General features: G+C 46.2%; 2 long non-coding RNA genes across 15 annotated transcripts in view; one reads left to right on the top strand and one right to left on the bottom strand.

The window, feature by feature from the left end:
• The window catches only part of LOC308193488, an 85,522-nt gene that overhangs the window by 28,007 nt on the left and 38,379 nt on the right, over positions 1-19,136 (bottom strand). For 5 of the 14 annotated variants that reach the window (XR_013949669.1, XR_013949670.1, XR_013949671.1 and 2 more), the window contains 5 exons: positions 18,487-18,569; positions 16,820-16,878; positions 15,467-15,801; positions 15,144-15,265; positions 584-5,975 (listed from right to left, as the gene is read on the bottom strand). This is a non-coding gene — a long non-coding RNA (uncharacterized lncRNA). The other 9 variants (XR_013949675.1, XR_013949677.1, XR_013949673.1 and 6 more) reach the window with 9 other exon arrangements.
• Positions 5,907-13,599, top strand: LOC308193494. Its single transcript, XR_013949689.1, has 2 exons — positions 5,907-6,031; positions 9,202-13,599. It is a non-coding gene; the product is annotated as an uncharacterized lncRNA (long non-coding RNA).

Here is a 19,136-nt window from a genome sequence, read left to right as displayed (position 1 = left end):
CTTAAGAGAATTCTCCATACTGTCCTACGTATCACCTTTCCTTTGACATTATCTTCCTTTTCTTGGCTCTCTACATAGAATTTTAATGAGATCTTAATTGTTTTTCCATCAGCTGCAAGGATTTCAAACCCAAGTCATATGCTGGTTGTCATTTTGCAGAAAGTGGTACGGGGAGCTGTAGAGATGTTCTCTTGCTAAAAAGGAGCAGGAGGCAGCCCCCACACCTCCCACTGCATCCCGGGGAAGGGCTGTCTCTGTATTTCCAGTGCGGGCCTAGAGACTACAGCTCGGTGTTTTTTCACTTACACAAGGAGGACTGGAAAAATCTGTCACGCACGTGACCGTCACCACCTCCCTGCGACTCCGCTGGCTGCAAGGAGGCTCGAGGTTGGTTTCTGTGCCTGCTTTGCTAGGCTGGGTGAGCAGCACAGCCCTTCGCTGCACACAACCAGGGGGCTTGTTGTGCTGAATGAGCTGTACATCAGCCTCCTTTCCGTCCTTCATCATCTACTAGTCACTTGCACACTTCATCATTCAAGTCATTTTTGGCAATGCAACATATTTCAAGCACAGATATACTTACTTCTCTTGAACCTTGTCAAGGGCACTTCTGAAGATGTCGCAGATTCCCTGAAGCATCAAGGGAAAGTAGGATGTTGCAAGTGCAGCTGGAAGGAGCTCGCCATCTGTCCTGACCCCAGGGGGTAAGAGGGCACCCATGGTGCAGCGCTGGTATGCAGAGAGATGCTACACGTTAGGATTACTCTTTATGGTCATTGGACCACGTTAATTTATTGCAGAGTGGTTAGCCCAGAGCTTGCTGCCAAGGTATTTCAGCAGATTGTGCTGCCTGTGGGAGCCTGGCACTAGGTGCGAATGCAGAGGCAGAAGACAGCTGGACAAGGAGCAGCAGTGTTGTCCCCTGAGCACTGAGGCTTGCCTGAGGCTGGCAGGGCACATCTGGGCACAGAAAGGGAAGCCCAGTCTCTACACAGGGCCGTAAAGTCTGCCACCCTGCTGCGAAGGGCCAGGAGCCTAAAAACAACGAGGACCGATTACCATCTCTCACTTCGTAGCTATCCACAGCCCTGTTGTAACTTACAACCAGTCTCTGACAACAGTCTGGGGGTTATGTCAGCCAACAGCAGCATTTTAGAGATGGGGAAGCTGAGGCGCATATTGCTGGTCCACAGGGCATGGAATCAGTGGAAAACATGACTTGCTGAGGTTTTAGAGAAAAATGGTTTCAGGGCTAGGAAAAAAAACTCTGCTTCCCACTCTGAGTCCAGTGGTCCCCAACTGGACAATGCTGCACAGACTAGCCAGTCGTGTTTAACTAATGCTTAGATATTTTTGTTATTCGTCCATGCACTTAATATTTATTAAAATATTTCTAACAGCCTTTTTCCTGCTCCATTTCAGTGCATGGAGCATACAGTGACAGCTTCCATGTAGCTGTCTCCCATAATCACATCTTCTGCCCTCCCAAAATATCTCTCTCCCTTATGGGAAGGAGTATGGAAGTAATTGCATTTTTTATGACATAGCTGCTGTGTGACAACTATGTGGTTTCCATCTACACCTTACTCTCGTTACAGACATTCACTTTTTGACAGCTAGATTCTTCCCCGTTGGGCTTCGGTGCCAATCCAAATCTCAACAAAGTATAAGAAAACAAATTAATTAGCAGTCACTGGAGAGTCTGAACATTGCCCAGAGATATACATTGAGAACTAAATAAGAGAAGCCTCTAATGCTTATTAAGGATTTGAGCTCGCCTGGTTTTTATTTGCAAAGACATGCCTCCTGCGACCAGGGACTGTGGGCGGCTCTGCAACTGGAAACCCGGTCAGGGCTCTGTAATGAGATGGGCCAGACTCTCCACATTAATATCTGAGGGTACTAGCAGTGAAATCCCTGTAGGGACAGGGCGCAACCCACTTTGCCATCCTTAGAGCATCACAGCCATTCATACAAGAATGTTGGTTTTGTCCACAAATAGGAAGGCATCAAATAAACTGATGTGGCCTGGGAAACTTGCCTTGCTCCTTCTTTCCTGGGCTATATTTCATTAGCCATGACAAATATTTAAATTAAAGCAAACACTGCAGATATGAGTGGATTTTTAATTCAGTGACAAGACATGCTGCCTTCAGGACCTCTTTCATGTCCATTATAAATAGAAAACCATAGCACTGCAAAACTAAAATCAGTGCTGACAGTCCAGCTCTTGCCTTCTTTAAAGAAATTGCCAAAATGTGCAAAAATTTAAACATTCAGAGAGATAACACGCTGCTCGCTCAATGCACCTCATCTGTAATTTACAGATTGTTATTGCTAGCAACATTTGAATACTCCTTACTTGCTTAAAAATGTGTCCCATTGCCTAAAGCTTTCAGCAGATCAACCAATTTCCTAACAAGGCAGTAACATGCAATTGAGTGCTGCCACTGGAGCAGAACAAAATAGGTTCCCGTTGTATCCTAAGTGTGGGGCTGCTCAGTCTGGAGTCAAAATGTAAAGGTCCATGCAGGGTTGATGCATTTGTCATTCCTTACGTACCCAGGTGAACTCCTCTTTCAAAGCTTTACTTCTGAGCGTGGGAGACAGGCAAAAGGGCCCCCACTGCCAGATACTTTCCTCCCTCCTTCTGCTAGGAAAAATGTGATACTTCACATAAAAAGCAAAATCCCAAATATTTCAATTTGGAAATTCCTCGGAAAGTCTTATGACAATTGTGGTTTGGGTCCCTCATGCTCCCCATTCCCCTTTGCTCACCTGTCTCCCTCTCCGAGCTGCGTTTTCTGGTTCTGTGTACCTTACGGCCAGAGGAAAGGATGTTCAACTTTTTCGACACCAAAAATCTTTCAACAGCCTTCTGAAAGCAAAAGCCTTTCACAAACAACCCTAAATTAAACTGAAAAATAGTCTCACTTGAAAAGTAAGCAAACAAACAAAAATCCCTGAACAAGCCCTATCTTGTGAAAGAATGACCCCGCATGATTAAGCAGCGATATCCCCAGGGACTGGACAGCTTCCCAAGGGATTAAAAGCCCTTTCAACATAATTCCCTCTGTGACCGAAACCAAACCTAGCTCTTTGGAAGTGAAACTCGAGTCTGTTCACCCTGGTAACCCCGCAGTAAGGCACCGCGTGAAGTGCTTGGATTTCCAGCCGACAACTTTCCCCGTCCCTTGGCAGAGAGCTGCAGCGCTGAGGGTTTCTGTGCAGAGGAACCTGCAGAGTCCCAGCCCGGCTGCCTGCTTTCCTCCTCCCAGGAGATCATTTATGAACCTCATTACCAAACGGAGCACGCAGCTGCAGACGTGGTTCGTGGGGGTATTCTTCCACACAAGGTGCAGGGCTCACAGGGTGTGCGTGCGCCTTCGCTGGCTGTAGGAAAGGCTGCGTGGGTCAGTTTGGGAAAGTGCTTCAGATCCTCAACTTCAAAGGCAGGGAGAAAATCTCCAGCAGATCCGGCACTCTGTAAAGCTGCTAGACCCACCCAAAACAAGTCAAAGAAAGGACATCATGAGACCCTGTTCATCGTACATTTTTTCCATTATTTCTGAAAATGATAACATGCCTTTGCCTGCATTGCAGAAACCTCTGAGACAAATCTGTCCTCAGGTCAGAGGAAGTGGTGACATAGCAGCGAAAAATGTCAGCTTTCCATTCAGTTCACATCTGTGCGGTTCCCACTGCTAAGGCCAAGATATTTTTTTTTGAGTCTTTAATTTTAATCATGCATGCAGAAAATGAAAACTATGTAGCACACTCCCAGCAAGCCAGAGCGACAGACGCTGTGTCTCCTCGTTCCTACCACTGGTCTTCGGGGCCACACCATTCCTGCCTGTTCAAGAGCACGGCTTTACTGACAGGGTACACAACTTGACAAGTAACAAGTACGACATGGTGAAGGAATTTTCTTCTGTCTCTCTTTTTTTCTTTTTAGTTGTACTGAATGTATATAAACAAATTATATTTCTGACCTTGCCAGCAGATGAGCTTTTCCATCTGGGAATAATATTCCATTTAAACTAAGGGGTTGGAAGCCCTTTGCAAGAGACATGCAAACCTAGCATGGACACAGCATTCTCATACGTACTGTAAAGAGAGAGAGAAAAGAGAGAGAAAGACTAAGGAACCTGCAAGGGCTTTTCCATCTCTAGCTGCTTTAGGCTTTCTTGGGGAGAAACCAGTTACCTTCTCCCTGAAGCGATGAAAGCCTGGCTTCTCTGCCCTGGCATAGCTTGATGCTGGGAGAAATTGGAGGGGCAAAGCAACTCAGAACAAGCACTGGTTCCTCCTCCCCCTTACTTTGAGGAAGATGCTCCCCCAGCTTCCACTGCGAGGGGATGTGGGGAAGATGTGCCCCCTCCCCACCTCAGGAAGCAGATGCTTTCACCACCATTTCAATGTACCAACAAAACTGCCCACCCAGGCAGAACACGCCATACCTTTCAGATGCTCCCCAAACTAGTCAACTTCCTCAGTGTTTATTTTTTGGCTTTGGAATGACACCATAAACTACAGGCAAAGCCACTTTTTTTTTCTTTTTTTCTTTCTGGAGGAGTCCTTACCTCAGTGCATCCCCATCACAAACCCTTCATAAACCCTGTGGTGTAAAACCCTGAAAATCGTTCTCTGTTGTTTCCTAACGATGACATAAAACCGGGGCACAGCACAATTAGTAAGAAACCACACGTATTAAGCCTCCCAAGGTAACCACGTGTGTGACTTGTGACAAGTTCCCACAGATAACACTCACAAACCCACTGCAGAGCCCTTCTGTGTCTGTAGGGGTGCAGCAGTCCCAGAGTCAGCCATGGGCCACCTTGGGCTGTTCACAGAGAGGGGAAAACAGGAGGAGGTTACAAGCCACGAAGTTTTTGTGGTCTTTTTTTTTTTTTTTGTCTCCACAATCCACTGACCAAATAATCTCATCTTGTTAGAATTACCTTGATAATGAATAATCTATGCTGCTCTTGCTTCGTAGGATATTGTTCCCTTGCACAGCACACACTTCTTTTACGAAATATTCTGTTGAGATAAACTTCCAGCAAAGTTAAGCAAAAACAAAAATAATGTCAGGGCCAATCAGTGCCCTGGGGATAGGGGGAAGGGGTGTGTATTTTTTCCCCAGCTAAGTACTTTGTATAAATTCAGCAAAAGAAATTCACTTTACTTTCAGTCAATATACAAGTTCTTTGTATGTTTTTGTTTGGGGGGGGGGAGGACTGAAATTGCTTAATTTCACTGAATCAATCCATCTTCTGCCAGTCAACAAGAGCTTTCAGCTCAGACAAAGACTGAAATAAAGCATACCAAATAAAAACCATGGACATGTAATTGTCATTTCCCAAAAGCTTCTTTCAGTCCCAGCTTCTCAGAAAACTAACCAAGCATTAAAGCTGCTGCCTCTCAGGGAAACTAATTATAACTCAAAGGAAAAAAAAAAGAGAGAGAAAAAAAAAAAACACAACCCACACATCTAACTGAAAATATAAAGGATAATTATGTCATTAAAACTAACAACATTTCAGATGGCAAAAGAATCACAAGGCAAGAATGGATGTGTTGGACACCATCAGGCTCCCATCAGATTATTCACAATAAAACTGCAGCCGTCACCAAAAGAATCTAATCCTTGTGTGTTTCCACTGATAGGGCTCAGATGTGTGCGCTGGTATTCTTTAGCCCCAGCAGAGCCGAAAGTGTCAGCAATTCATTGTTTACTGTCTGGACTGAATTGACTCTTCGAGCTCCTTAATGACACACAGGCGGCCAGCGCTCCATCCGCCGAGGCACGCTGATCGCCATCCAAGTGAGGATAAGCTTTCACATGGCTGCAGAGAAGGCTCCTCCTCACGCAGGACAAGGAACTGCTCACAAAGCCCCTATTTCATCGGTGCAGCTCCATGGCGGTGGTGTGGGCACAGCAAAACAATCATCCTTTGAAGAAAAACGAAGTCCTGGAAGGGAAGGAGAGCGGTGGGTGGGTGCTGCGAGTACCGCCAGGCGGCAGGAGGTAGGTATGTTTTCTGGCCATAACGTGTCGTGGATCAGAGCGGCTATCTCTGTCAGTATGATCGCGCAGCCCCAAAGAAGTCACGAGAGCGTATTTTCTGAATAACTTTAATCATTCCCTGTTCTAACCTTGCCAGCAAAGGACTTGATAAAGCAAGTTGTTCTGCGAGCAGCTGAACTAACAAAGCTCAGTTTCCTACGGATCGCTGCTATGCCCCTTGCACTACCACTGACGTTAGTCCCGCTTTCTTCCCAGCACCTTCTTCCTGCTTCAGCTTCGGGGTCACTCTGGACCCCTCAGCCCTCACCCTCACCACAACATTCCCAGTTTTCCTGATGTTTGCTCCTCCTTCAGACTGTTTTCTCAGGGATGTGGCTCTCAGCACTCAATACCTTCTAGATCCCTCCCTTGTTGCCGTCACCTCTGCACCGCAGTGGTCTCACTTACTTCCATTTCCCATCCGACACCCCACAGTTCCCTTCCCATCCCTTACACGTCTCCAGTGACATCTCCCACAAAAACTTCACTCATATAAAGCCATTCAAACAGTAGGGCAGATGGTTTCTCTACGTCGACTAGTTGGGACAAACAGAAAGGGCAATGGCTGAGTGACCACAGCTTTACCTTGAGGGGACATTAATCGAGCCTTTGGAAAATTTCCAGCAGTCCTCGTGAAATTCATAAAAATCGCAATGTCTCTGAGATGCTTCCCTGCCTTTCCAGATTAGCTAAAATTTGCTGACAGTTCAGAAGTTACGGGGAGGAGCAGGGGGGGACCAACAGATGGACAGACAGCCACGGAGACCATATAAGCCTCATTTCCCCAGAAAAGCAGCCTAAAAATAGAAGAACACAGGGGCTGGCAGGTTCAATTAACACAAGCAGGCAAGGTTTTTGACTGCGAGGGCTGGCCCGTGAACCTTCTTACTGGCCTTGCTGCTGCACGAGAGGTTCAGGTCCCCCTTCTGCCTCGTGGCTGCAGGAGCCCGCAGACTCTCACGTCCTAGACAAAAGACACCCTTTCCCGCTGCTTCTTGGCATTAGGCAAGATCTGCCTCTAAGAGAGGCACAGAAATCTCTCAGACTTGCCCTGCAGTTTATGTTTTTTTTCCCCTTCTCTGTTTGTTCGTATTTAACTTGGAGAGCTGCAGGCTGGATAAAGGCATTAAGACCCACGTTCAAAACAATGCCGCATGTACTAAGGGTATAGCTCACAGCCGTGATGTCAGTGGAAAGACTCTCATTAAATTCAGTCGGAGTGGCAACTAATTGGGCTTCGAAACCCTTGGTGGGTGTCAGAGCATCTCCTGTGGCTGAGGGCCATTCAGCCCCAGGGGAAGCTAGGATGTCTGCTCGAATGCTGCCTTGGGTTTCTCACACCCCAGCCTCAGGTCAGATGCAGTTTCCCTCAGTAACACAGCAGCACACGACCTTTCGGACACTCCCTTGTCCATTAAACGAGCCGCTGGAGGAATCTGTCCGAGTCAAGTGGAATTTACCCAGTGGAAAAAGCCAGCACAAGTGCCATCTAAAATTTACCACGAAATGTCCCTGGTAAGTGGTGACCAGACCTTGTTTGTGCATGGGTCTGAATTTAATTCCATATAAATATCAGAGGTGCTCATCCTATGGGCTCCTGACATATCTCACACACACAGATCTAGCGATTTTCGGGTGAACCATTATTAACCTTCCTGGCTCTGTGATGGCAGCAGGGCAACGGAGAGACTGCACGGGTAACTGCAGCAGTATGCAAGGACAGCAAAAACTAAAATCACTGTATTTCATTTAATAGTGCTTAATCTTCTGCCCAAGGAAATTAATGTCACAGAAAAAGATGATCTGAGATAGCAAACTGCTGGGAGAGCTCAAATCTTTTTTTGATCTGCTGCGCTGCTCCAGGCAGGCTTTTTCTCAGGCCGTGCCGTGCAATCACACTGGGGCGTTCTTGAACTTTTGGTGACCCTAAAATTGCCCTATTTAATCGTTTTGCAGACGCAACCACCTTACAAGGGCCCGAGCTTTCCCCAGGGGTCTGGGCAGACCTCAGAGCCCTACAGAGGCTGTGAGACTCACCCTCGCAGCCCCCCCGGTTGGGTTAGTGCCCTGCCGAGCACTCCAGAAGCCAGGAGCCACCTCCTGCTCTCCCTCCCCAGCACCTCCAAGCAGCCCCAATGCACCGGGTGCCTGCTCGCACCCCTCCGAGCAGCTCCTCAGAGCTTCCTCCCTGCTGCTGCTCCTGCAAAGCATCGCCTACAGGGGAGGAAGGGGCAGATGTCGAGGTCAGCCCACGATCAGCAGCCAAAAGCCCAGATTTCTCCTACCGCTGTTATGGTTGCTTCAGCTTTTCCGCAGCTGTTAGCGTCACTGACTGCTGCACCTTGTCACGCATTTGGACCGTGAAATTTCGAAGGCAGGCCTGCCCTCTTGATGGTTATCTGCAGATCTTCAGCGCACAAAGGCACTACAATGGCACAAACAAATATTAAACCGTAAACCTGAAGAACAATCAGAGGGCCACGGAGGATCTGGAGGCAGAAAGCAGCACCGAGAGGCCAGAGCAGCCCGGGCATAGGCCCCCAGATGTGCCAGGAGAGATCCCTGCCTTTTTGGGGGAGCCGAGGTTGGGGCAGACAGATGAGGAGCTGCTGCGGGTGGTAGCAGGAGCTCGTGAAGCACAGAGGTGAGCAACGGCATGGGGAACAGACCAACAGCCATGTCAGAGACAGAGGGCTGGTTGGGAACTGAGCCCACATGAGACACAAGAGAAATTCAGGTTCTTGCAGAGATCTCTGCGGTGATAAATAATCCTGCCTCAGCAAAACTGCCCTCTGCTGTGGGTATTTCAATGGCACAATAGCTTCGGAAAGGATTTTTGCTTTTATCTTCTCCTTTGATATTTTTCCCACCAACCTGATATAAAACTTCATTAAGATAAACTAATTGATGCAGGCAGGAAGAAAACACAAGCACCTTAACTTCTTGTGAGATCTGCCTGAGGGATGAGACGAAGGGAAACCAGGAGCTAAACTTAGCTAGGGAAAAGGAAACAGGCTATAAAAACTGTTGTCAGGTGCAGAGGAACCTCTTGGGAGCTGCAAGGGTTTTGTCTTTCTAAAAGGAGAAGTGCGAGCAATTAGAAAAATGGTCACAACATTATCTATTTTCAGGGAAACGGATGAATCCTCAGTTTTCCAGGTGGCAGAGATCTGTGAAGACGACAGCTGCACTTTTTGAGAAGTTGAGTTTGGGTAGTTATGCACCAGGGAAAGCTGCTTTCTTCTGACACCGTGAGTATACCACGAGCACTCATTTTCCGCAGGCATCAATGACAAGAATCTCATGCCTTCCTCCTCCTTAGCATGTTCCCTGGGCCATAAATAGTGGGGACAGCCATTCAGGAAGATCGTGGGGACAGCAGGCAAGTTTGTGTAGTAGCAGCTGGGAATTTCCTGGTCGTTCAGAAGGAGCCCAAGTCTACCTGGAAGGCACCCAGATGGAGCGAAGGAAAGCAAGACGTGTCAGCAGGCTAGCAGGGAGCCGGTGCTCCCAAAGGCGCCCCACCCCAAAAGCACCCTGACAAAATTCCATAACGACTCAAGAGCCAGAAAATGCCCAAGCTGGATGAAAAGCCAAGGGAGAAGAGGGCATGGGGGAAGGAGACATTTCCGCAGCACTCAAGTGCACACTGGGTGAACGCTTCACCAGAAACCTCAGCACATCTCCTCTTGCTGAATGCTCAGATCAGCCCCACGGGAAATGCTGAGAGCTGAATAGCCTCTACTTCAAAATGACTTCTACGTCAAACTCCCAGGTAACACCAGCAGCACTACAAAGCCCCTTTGAGAGCCCTCACTGAGGCAGAAATTTTCATCTTTGGAGAGAGCCAGAAACGGGAGTTCCAGAAAAATCAGGCCAAAAGCAGTTTCCTTATAAATAGCAATAAGATCAGAAAGTCTCCCGGACCTCAAAGAGAAACCAGTGGGCCAAGGATCTGGCCGCTGGGCTGCACCGGTCCAGGGGATTGCAGCTCAGGATATGAATCATGGAAGCAAGGCAGTCACATCCTGTTAGGCGAGCGCTGTTTGTTTTTCCTGCTCCTGCAGCCCTGGACCTCTGTGCCGTGCCTGCCACCGAGGCTGCCAGCTGCGGGGGCTGCAAGGTGGACGCCTGTCCGCAGGAACGGGGCTGCGCTCACCGACTCGCTTCCCTGCGGCTCCTGAGGTGGCAACGTGGTCAGAGAGCAGCCAGCAACCTGCAGGTCAGAAACCTCTCGTGGTGCTGGCTGCTTTTCTGGAGAAGAGAGGGCCAAGCACGGGGACGCACTGCTCTCATTTGGTGAGCTCTCCGCGGCCACTGGCCTTACCTACAGGTGAATGGTTGGCCAAAACCAGCAGCTGAGGAAAACCAGGCTCCCAACCACAGACCGAACGAGGAAGCCCTGGCTAACTTCAGCACTGCAGGAACTTTACCAGTGCCTTCCTCGGGACCGAGGTTTCCTTGCAGGGCTGCTCTAACACCTTCCCAACCACTGCAGGTCTGCAGGGAGCCAGCAGACCTAACACGGGTGACGCTGTTTTTCCAACGAGTGCCCTTATTAACTGCGACACCGCAGCTTGTCCAGACAACACAGCTGTGCAAAGGTCACCTTGAAAGGAATTGTACAGAAGATCCCAGTGCCTTTCTCAGCTATAAGATGCAATTAAAAATATATTACTTTAAATAACTCCCAAGGCTGTGTCCTCACTGCTGCAGGAAGGCAGACATTTAGAGGATTCTTGTTTCTTTGTCAAGATTGTCTTCAAAAATCCTATTAATGCTTAAAAAGCTCTCCTTTGTGAAATCAGCCATTTAGAGCAGAAAGGTAGCGGGACGTGCACAAGCAAGAAAGCTCCATCAGAAGCGAGCCTTAGGTTAATTGGCACACACAGCAGAGACTGGATAAGGCCCGGGTTTCTGTAAGGAGACAACTGTGCAAGGTCTCCCATCCCAGACGCGTTAAGGTCCAGCCTCTCTGCCATGCACATAACTTCCCCTAACCTCAGCAGGACTGAGCCCAGAGCATGCACCCCTTGCAAAGCCCTTCTGCTGCCCTCGCTCCAGCACAGGGGGCTCAGGCATTCAGGGACCTGCTGTGACCACTGTGGCTTCCCACGGGACCTGCCATCACTTGCCCCAAATTCTGCTTCGGGAGGTACAGATATGCCAGTCCTCTGGGGGCTCCCCACAGGCTGCCCTTCCCAGGGTGAGACCATAGCACAAGCACAGCTGATAAACCAGTGGCATTAAGAAAAGCATTATTTATCCTAAAAGCTCTGACCACAAGGGCCAAACAGCATTTTCTAAAATCAAAGGGTCACCTGCACCAGGAGCAGCATCTTCACCTCTGCTGTCTGCTTCCTCAGGCCAGCTAAGGTTTGTAACTTTGTGAGGTCAACAGTAAGAGTTTTCTAGACCAGTCTGCACTGCATCAAAAAGTCTCAACGAATTGTGCCAGATCACCTACAAGCCACTGGAAAGGCTGGCCCAGGGTGGCGTGAGACACTGCCATTCCCCAGGCACTGAGCACTGGCCCAGCCGTTCCCAAATTCAGGGTCACGACCCCGTGTGGGTTGCAGGAACTGTGAGAATACTTACAAGGCTGACTAAAATTCATTTTCATCCAATATCTATGTTAGTGCTGCAAATCCACAGAGCTATCCGCCCACACCAGAAAACTTCAGCTCCCCATCCCACTGCAGCAGTGTTCTCTCCTAGGGTCCTCTTGTTGCTCTTTAAGCAAGATGCAGAGGCAGGCAGAGCAACGTAGCATTTCCAGTATCTATTTCTCTAAAATTGTGTTGCTATAAAAAAAAATCCCCAAAGTTACTCCAGATTCACATCCATGTTTCATCTCAGCAAGTGGTTTACCTAAGCAAAGAGAGTGAATATGAGAAAATTTGGTTCCCCTAGTACTGGTATCATAGTTGAAGAATTTGGAAAAATATTACCCACATAAATGGCTTGACAGGTAAAACAATCTCCTGTGAACAAACGACAAGGGGTGTAGCTGTCACTAAAAACAAACATACAACTTCCCTACCTAAGAGCTGCAGAACTCCCCTGTGAAGCAGCTATCGAGGGCCATATGACAGCAATCTCCTTGCATACCAGCAATATGATCTGGTAAGGAGAAGCTAAAACAAACACTACATAAAGGATTAACATCTCCCTGCAGGAATTTACTGATTCAGCCAGAAATTCTTGATGTACCAGGCCTGTTAGGAAAACACTCTTTTTTTAAAAAAAAACTACCCTGATAACAGCTTAACATTAAATAATCCCAAAGCTTGTAGGTCTGCCTCTTACTCTTTGGTTTGCCTTGGTAAAGTCTCAGCATTCAGTTTGCTCAGTAGAGGTGGATGGTACAGAGAAAAGAGGAAATGGAAAACCAATAGATAAAACAGGGATGAAAAAGAAATTTATGCCAGAGGGCTCTCTTGTTCCCTAGGAATACAGGAACAGAAGCACTCCAGGAACAGCAACAACAAGACCCCAAATCCTTCTTGGTTTTGCTGAACATTTCAAAAAATTGTCTTGAACAGCAGCTCTAAATTTTTCAAATAAAATCTAACCCAAAAGCGTTCACCTACTTTTCTATATCAATTATATGGCTGGATGCTAGTTAGTTCTTCTCACAGAAGGATCTCCCTGCAAGATAAGTAAGCGTGATTATACTTATTTCATGGATAACCCGAACCATCAGGATGTTTCCATGTGATCCTGCTAAAAATAGCTGAAATAGTTCACAGCAAATTATAAATCCTAGACAGTTTCCTCTGTGCTCGTCATTTTAAATCACTTCAAGCATGTAAATAATTGACATTGATTCAGAGAAGGGCTGACTGCTACAGCGGAAGAAAGGCTTGTGCAACTCAAACAGGCAAGAACCACCCTCGCCAGCACCACCAGCTCCAAGTGAGACACTCAGTGCCTCACCTGCTACAAACACAGATTCAACACGAGTTTAGGATGGGGTTTAACATGTACACAAAGTCCAGGCACAACTCTACTGTCTCTCTGGGTTTTAAAACTCACTCACGAGGGGGCAAGACAGAAGTGGGACTGTGGCCTCTTCTAGAAGATGTAGAAAAGAGCCCTCCCCAGATTTCCCTGGAGACAACAGGCTGCTGCATACCGAGCCAGGACAGGCAAGAGGTTAATGGTACTAACTGGTCCAAAAAGGAAAATACTGAACATACAAATCAAAGACCAGTGACAGCTTTGGAAATCAGCTAGTCCATTGCATCCTGCCAGCCTGAAAATCTGCATCTCCTCAAACCCAGAACTGTCAAAGTCACTAGAGAAAAACTAAGGAGAGCAAAATATTGACTTCAAGTCCTTCATGCTCATAAATCAGAGTTTTTATTTTCCAAGCTGCAACAGTTCTCCTGCTTATGTGAGTGCAAGAAGTATTTCCCCACCAGTTGGTTCATACCAGTGATCATTCTGGTGGCCATACAAAGTATCCCTGCTGTATAACATTCCTTTGGAGAAAAAAAATAAATAAATAAATCTTTACTGTTGTGTTCATCTGTTAAAAAAATATCTTAATTCAAACAATCATCTTCCCCTTCATTTTGTTTCATTCTGGTCTTCACACATAAAATGAACAGCTGACAACAAACTGTTTAAAATCTAGGATTGCACGAACACTGGTGTAAATTTCAGGCCCGAAGGCTGAAGCATTTCTCCAGCAAAAGCCTCCTGGGTGTCTGTTACTGGTTTGAACTACAACCCACAGCACAAGGATGACAGCATTAGTAGTGGAGACTTGGACAAAATCTATCTGTGAGGAAGCACAGATGTAATTCTGCTGATGTAAACAGATCTTCGCGTATTAATGGCAAATTTAATCCATGATACTGATTACATTCCCCTTGGAGGTCCAGATAAACATCTGGTATAAATCAGTCTGGTTCCTTTGACTTCACTAGGATTACAATGCTCAAAGCCAGTTAAAGATCTCACCCAGTGTCTAAGGAATATTTACGCATTTTCACTTAAACCTGGCAAATACTATTAGCTTTAAGTTTCCAACCAAAGGCAGAAGGGAGCTGAATGTGTTCAGTCAGAATAAAAATGATTTTTTTTAAACAATGCAAAAAAGGAAAAGCAGACATTATTTCAGCGCAGCCAGCCTGAAACATTTAGTTCAAAGTAAAAGGGTTAGAATTACAAATGCTTTTAAGTTTCCTTAAAAAAAACAAACAAAACAAAAAAAAAGTGAATCTTTATGCTTAACAGTACTGTGTCAAAACAGAAAGGTAAAGTTTTGTTTTGAAAACACTGAAATGAGTTATTCCATTTAGGGAACAACAAAGAAAACCTTTTTTAAAGAACAAGAAGGCATGTTCTGCTCTATGCAATGTGCAATTCTTCAAAAACTCACTTTTTTCAGGCAATCTAATATGAACTGGGGAGAGTGGAAGCACGTTCTTTCAAACAGGAGCATTTCTTGTGACAACAATAACAGCAGCAAGAGAACTGCACAATCCCACTCATCTCCGTTGCTCTCCTTTTGGAGCCTGTCCAGTACCTTTGATCGTTTGGTAGCATGAAATAGTCTTGCAGCAAGCTAATGTGAGCAAATCTGGTAACTCAGAGAGAACCCAGTTTCCCCCACAGCTGAGCTGTGTTTAGTAGAGACACAAAAGAGCCCCTGTCACACCTGCGATTACACACAAGGGTCTGTGCTCACCTGGAGGTGTGGGTCCAGCCAGCACCAAGACATTGACTTCTTAAGGCTCAGCAGCATCAGGAACAGACCTGTGAGCTAAAGGCTCAGAAAGGTTCCTGCTTTCTCCTCTCCCTTGTACCACTGCCAGCATGGTACGTCATGCCCGTGCTGCCTCCCTCCCCGTGTGTCTCTCAGGCCACAGACAGATGCTTCTGCTCAAAAACAGCCCCTGCCTGCTGCCTATCCCTCCCTTCCCTGCTCCTTGCCCCACCAGCTAATCCCCAAAGAACAGCATATCCCTGTACACCATGCTTAAAGCATTTTGTCAGTACATAAGAGCAACAACTGCAGGTATTTAAAATGTGGTGAAATCTGGATAAAGCAACCTCTCACCTTCTAGAAACCGCCATGCATTCTCTCGTAGAGTTGTGAGCTCTTGGTGTCATGGAAAATGTTTCCAGTGCCCAGGTGACTACTGGCTGCTCCTTGGTATTGCTTGACAAAGGTCTCAACATCTAAAAAAAATAACATTGCTTTTGGTGTGCGCTAGATGCTCTAGTGGCAAGCAGGAGGAGAATACTCATACCAGGGGCTATGTGCAGACCCTGGACATGTATAGCCCTTAAAGCCAGTTGAGTGCAGCAGAGATACAACCCCTAAGTGCAGCAATAGCAGGTTGGCATTGCCTATTTCTTTTTAAAAGCAGACTTTTTTACCTCCTCACAGCTGGTGCTTGCATGGTATCAGCCATCTGGAACTTGAGCTTCTTTCTAGGAACCTCATTTCACTAGATACATTTTCATCTGCTCTTCAGAGAGAGAAAACAAGCAGAAACCAAGAGTGAAGCCTGTTGCAGGATCCTCTGAATGGCGCTTTGCATTTCACTGCTACCCTCTCTTGTCTACGTTTGTTGCCAGGTGTTTATATTCTTCATAACAGATTCGTTTGCCATTGACTTTCCAGAGCTGCTTTCAGACAAGGAATTTTAATTTGAGGTGACTTGTGCAGGCCTGATCCTTAGAAGTGCTGAGCATGGCCACAGTCAGCTCTCCTGTAAGAACAAGACCATCATTTTTAATCTATGAGGAGGGCAAAACCAAAAGCAACAGCCATTTGACCCCAAGAGATTTGTTATTTCAGTAAGGAAAACAAGTAAAACTTGGCATCAGCTTTGGTGCATAAAAGAAACATTTAATCATTTGTTAAACACATTGCACATTAAATTAAATGGGAATCACCCAATCCAAGGAGAACAGATTTCTGTTAGCTGGACAGTCAGGACAGGCTTTTTTTTTTTTTTTTTTTTAAATCAACAAACTTTAGAGAATGACTCAGCTGTGACCCAAGCTATTTTACGATTATTTTCCAACACAAAGAGATATTCTAAGTCCCAAATGTGGGGACTGAAAAGGAAAGGAAAAATTACAGAGCTTTTGGAGAGTACTAGAACAAAAGAGCTGAGAGGGTTATCACCCTCCAAAGCTTTCAGATAGATAAACAGTCTTCAAAAGCAATATAGATCATCTGTTCTGGCTCCATAAAATATTTCTGGGCTGGGAGCATCAGTTTTACGACGCAGTGTTCAGACATGGGTGGCCATTCCATCAGAGTGCAAAGGTGACCTGGCAAATGCCTGCATGACTGAGGAACAATATCCTCCAATACACGTGATCGCTGCGAGCCTCACGCATCAGATGCCGAAGGGCCACAGAGTCGATCCTTTTCCAAGAGGCTGGAGCAACGGAAATCACTGCTTTGTTGTTGTTTCTGAACAAATCCCATGTCTGTAGTATGTCTGGTCTTTTTTCACCACAGTCTTACACTTTGCTTCTCCTGTGAAGATTGCCTTGTATGTTCTCTTACCACCCTCTTTCCACACTTTCCTTTGCAAAGGGAGGCAAATGACATTTACTTGCGGTTTGCATAATCTCATCTGTATTTATAGCCACAGGAATTTTGATGAAAATCTTTCCTTTTCCTTCTCCCTTTTCCTTTCCCTTTCCCAATACAAAGACCCTGTAAGGAAAAGAGTTCCACAGAAAATCTGAAAATTCATAATAGTGACTCACATTTATTATGCCCCATCCAGACTTTTCTTATGTAAGGCTGAGTCACTCATTAGCTGAACCTTTGCAAAGAAAGAAGAAAATAAGATTTTTTTCAACATTTGTTCAGGTCTCAGTTTTCTCAGTTACAGCAATGCAGGTTATGGCTTCACCAGAACCTTGATTTAATTCCCTGTGACTTCTCTCTCTCTCTCTCTCTCTCTCTCTCTCTCTCTGTCTTTAGTATTTCATTTATGCAGCAGCACCCTTTGGGCCAGCATTTGCCTTTTCACTTTGACTTGTTTAAAATAGATAAAAGTTACTTAATTGGAAATTTGCTAACCTGTAAGACCCACAACAGAAGGGCTCTGCCCAAACAGAGGCAGCAGTGATCTGATTTGGCTTTTGGGCTGTTACCTGGTACGATTTTAGGCGAAATTGGTTCTCTTGCAACACCTTCTTCCATTTCACATGCTCTGGACATTTCATATTTATTTTCCAAAGCCCCCACAACACATACGTCACTGAGATATATTTGTCTCCCTGTGCATATAAGTTGTGTCGTTTGAGAGTTTATTGCTAGTTTGGACCTCTGACTCGCCCTGCCTCGTATATAGCCATCGCTCCATTAGTTGCCTACCCTGCCCGATTTGGGGGAAACACAGTGGGTTTGTGCATCTGCTGGTTTGCTCTGAACCTGAACAAGCCTCCTGAGGGCTGCCGTTCCAGCAACACTTCTCTCCAAACCTTTCCTGCCACGCTCTATGACTGCAACACGTTTCACCTTTGTTTTCGATCAACACTTTTTGAGGTCAACCATTTAACGTGGAATTAGAGGAAACTATGATCTTCATGGTACCCTTAATATTTTTTCACCTTCAGGTTCAAATCACACATTTTCTCATCATGTTGCATGTCATAGTGCCATAGGTGTCATTGTCAAAGCTTGTTTATGATGTTGGTGGGTATTGTCTAGATGGCAAAACAAACAGATTTACCAGATTTTCCCAAGAAGAGGATTTAGGAACCCATGCGACTTCAACAACCCATGGAAAGATGATCAAGAAAAATAACCTGCTTTGGACTTCTTAATTACATAGGAATAAGCAATGCAATGTCTTTGTCCAGTGGGAAAGCAAAGTGAGCATTTAAAGTTGTGCTGGTTGGGTGACCGGCAATTAAATCACATGCAGAGCAGTGAAATGTGATTTCTATTTTGCAAGGATTTCATGCTTGTGTTTGGATGTGTATGCCCCTTCATTGCTCAGTAGACAGCAGCATAACCCTGTGCAAGCTTCAGTGTGTTGCAGCTGCGAACGCACTTCACATCTATTTGGAGGGGAAGGTCTCCGGGGTTAGGCAGAGAGTTCAAGCCCCACGTTTAGTTTGAAACTCATCCTGCAGCTGGCTCCCACACCTCTGAGATTTCTATCACTGTGTCCCTGGAAAAAAAGCTGTCCCAAAGTGGCAAATCACTGTCACATCTGCTCTCTATCAAAAGCCAGTCAGCAATTACATACACCTAACTCATTTAGACACTTGCATCAAGTAGCTACGTTGATACAAACAGATGGGCACCAAATATTTGGCTCTAAACGAGGAGATGCTTCAGGCAGAAATGCTCACAGTGAGGCCATGATTTCAGAGAGATGTTAAGCCAGGATAGGACAGCGGTCCCATCCTGCCCTTACCTGCCCTTTTGCTGGTGTCAGCTCAAGCATTTGTGCAGCCTCATGGTCCACAGGGTGAAAGAAATGATCCAGTGAAAGACAGCCTGTCATCAGCAAAAAATAAAGGTAACTCTCAGCACAGACAGATGGCCTAACCCCCACCACTGTGCAACCCCACCAGCATCTCCATGGCCACCGTGGAGGAGGTGGCAAAGCCCCCAGAGAGGGGTGAGTCAGGAGACCACCAGCCAGAGGGCACATCAGGATGAGATCTCAGAGGTCCAAGCACACGTGCACGTTTTTTCCACCTAAGTTGCAGTTGGACTTGATGATCTTTGTGGGTCCCTTCCATCTGAACTATTCCATTCTCACGTAAATACCTCTGACTGTTTTGCCTACTGAGTACATTGTAAATGAATAATTTGGATTGCATTTTGCCTTAACCTAACTGAAGTAACAGTGACTCACAGTAACTTGCATACGTTTCTTGTCCAAAGGGTGCAGGGAAGTGCAGTGAATCTGCACACTGGAGCTCTAGATCACCGTCAGAAGTGCCCAAGCCTTGCAGGGCATTTTCCAGAGCACCCAAAGGGTAAAGAAGCATGCCACAAAGAAGTTACATAAGACAGTGTGAGAGATGGCACTGGAGGTCAGAAGAAAAATAAGTGCGT

The sequence above is a fragment of the Anser brachyrhynchus genome (genome assembly GCF_964034855.1).
Source record: "Anser brachyrhynchus genome assembly, chromosome: 3".
In the NCBI taxonomy this organism is placed as follows: Eukaryota; Metazoa; Chordata; class Aves; order Anseriformes; family Anatidae; genus Anser; species Anser brachyrhynchus.
This window is presented reverse-complemented; position numbering and strand designations above follow the sequence as displayed.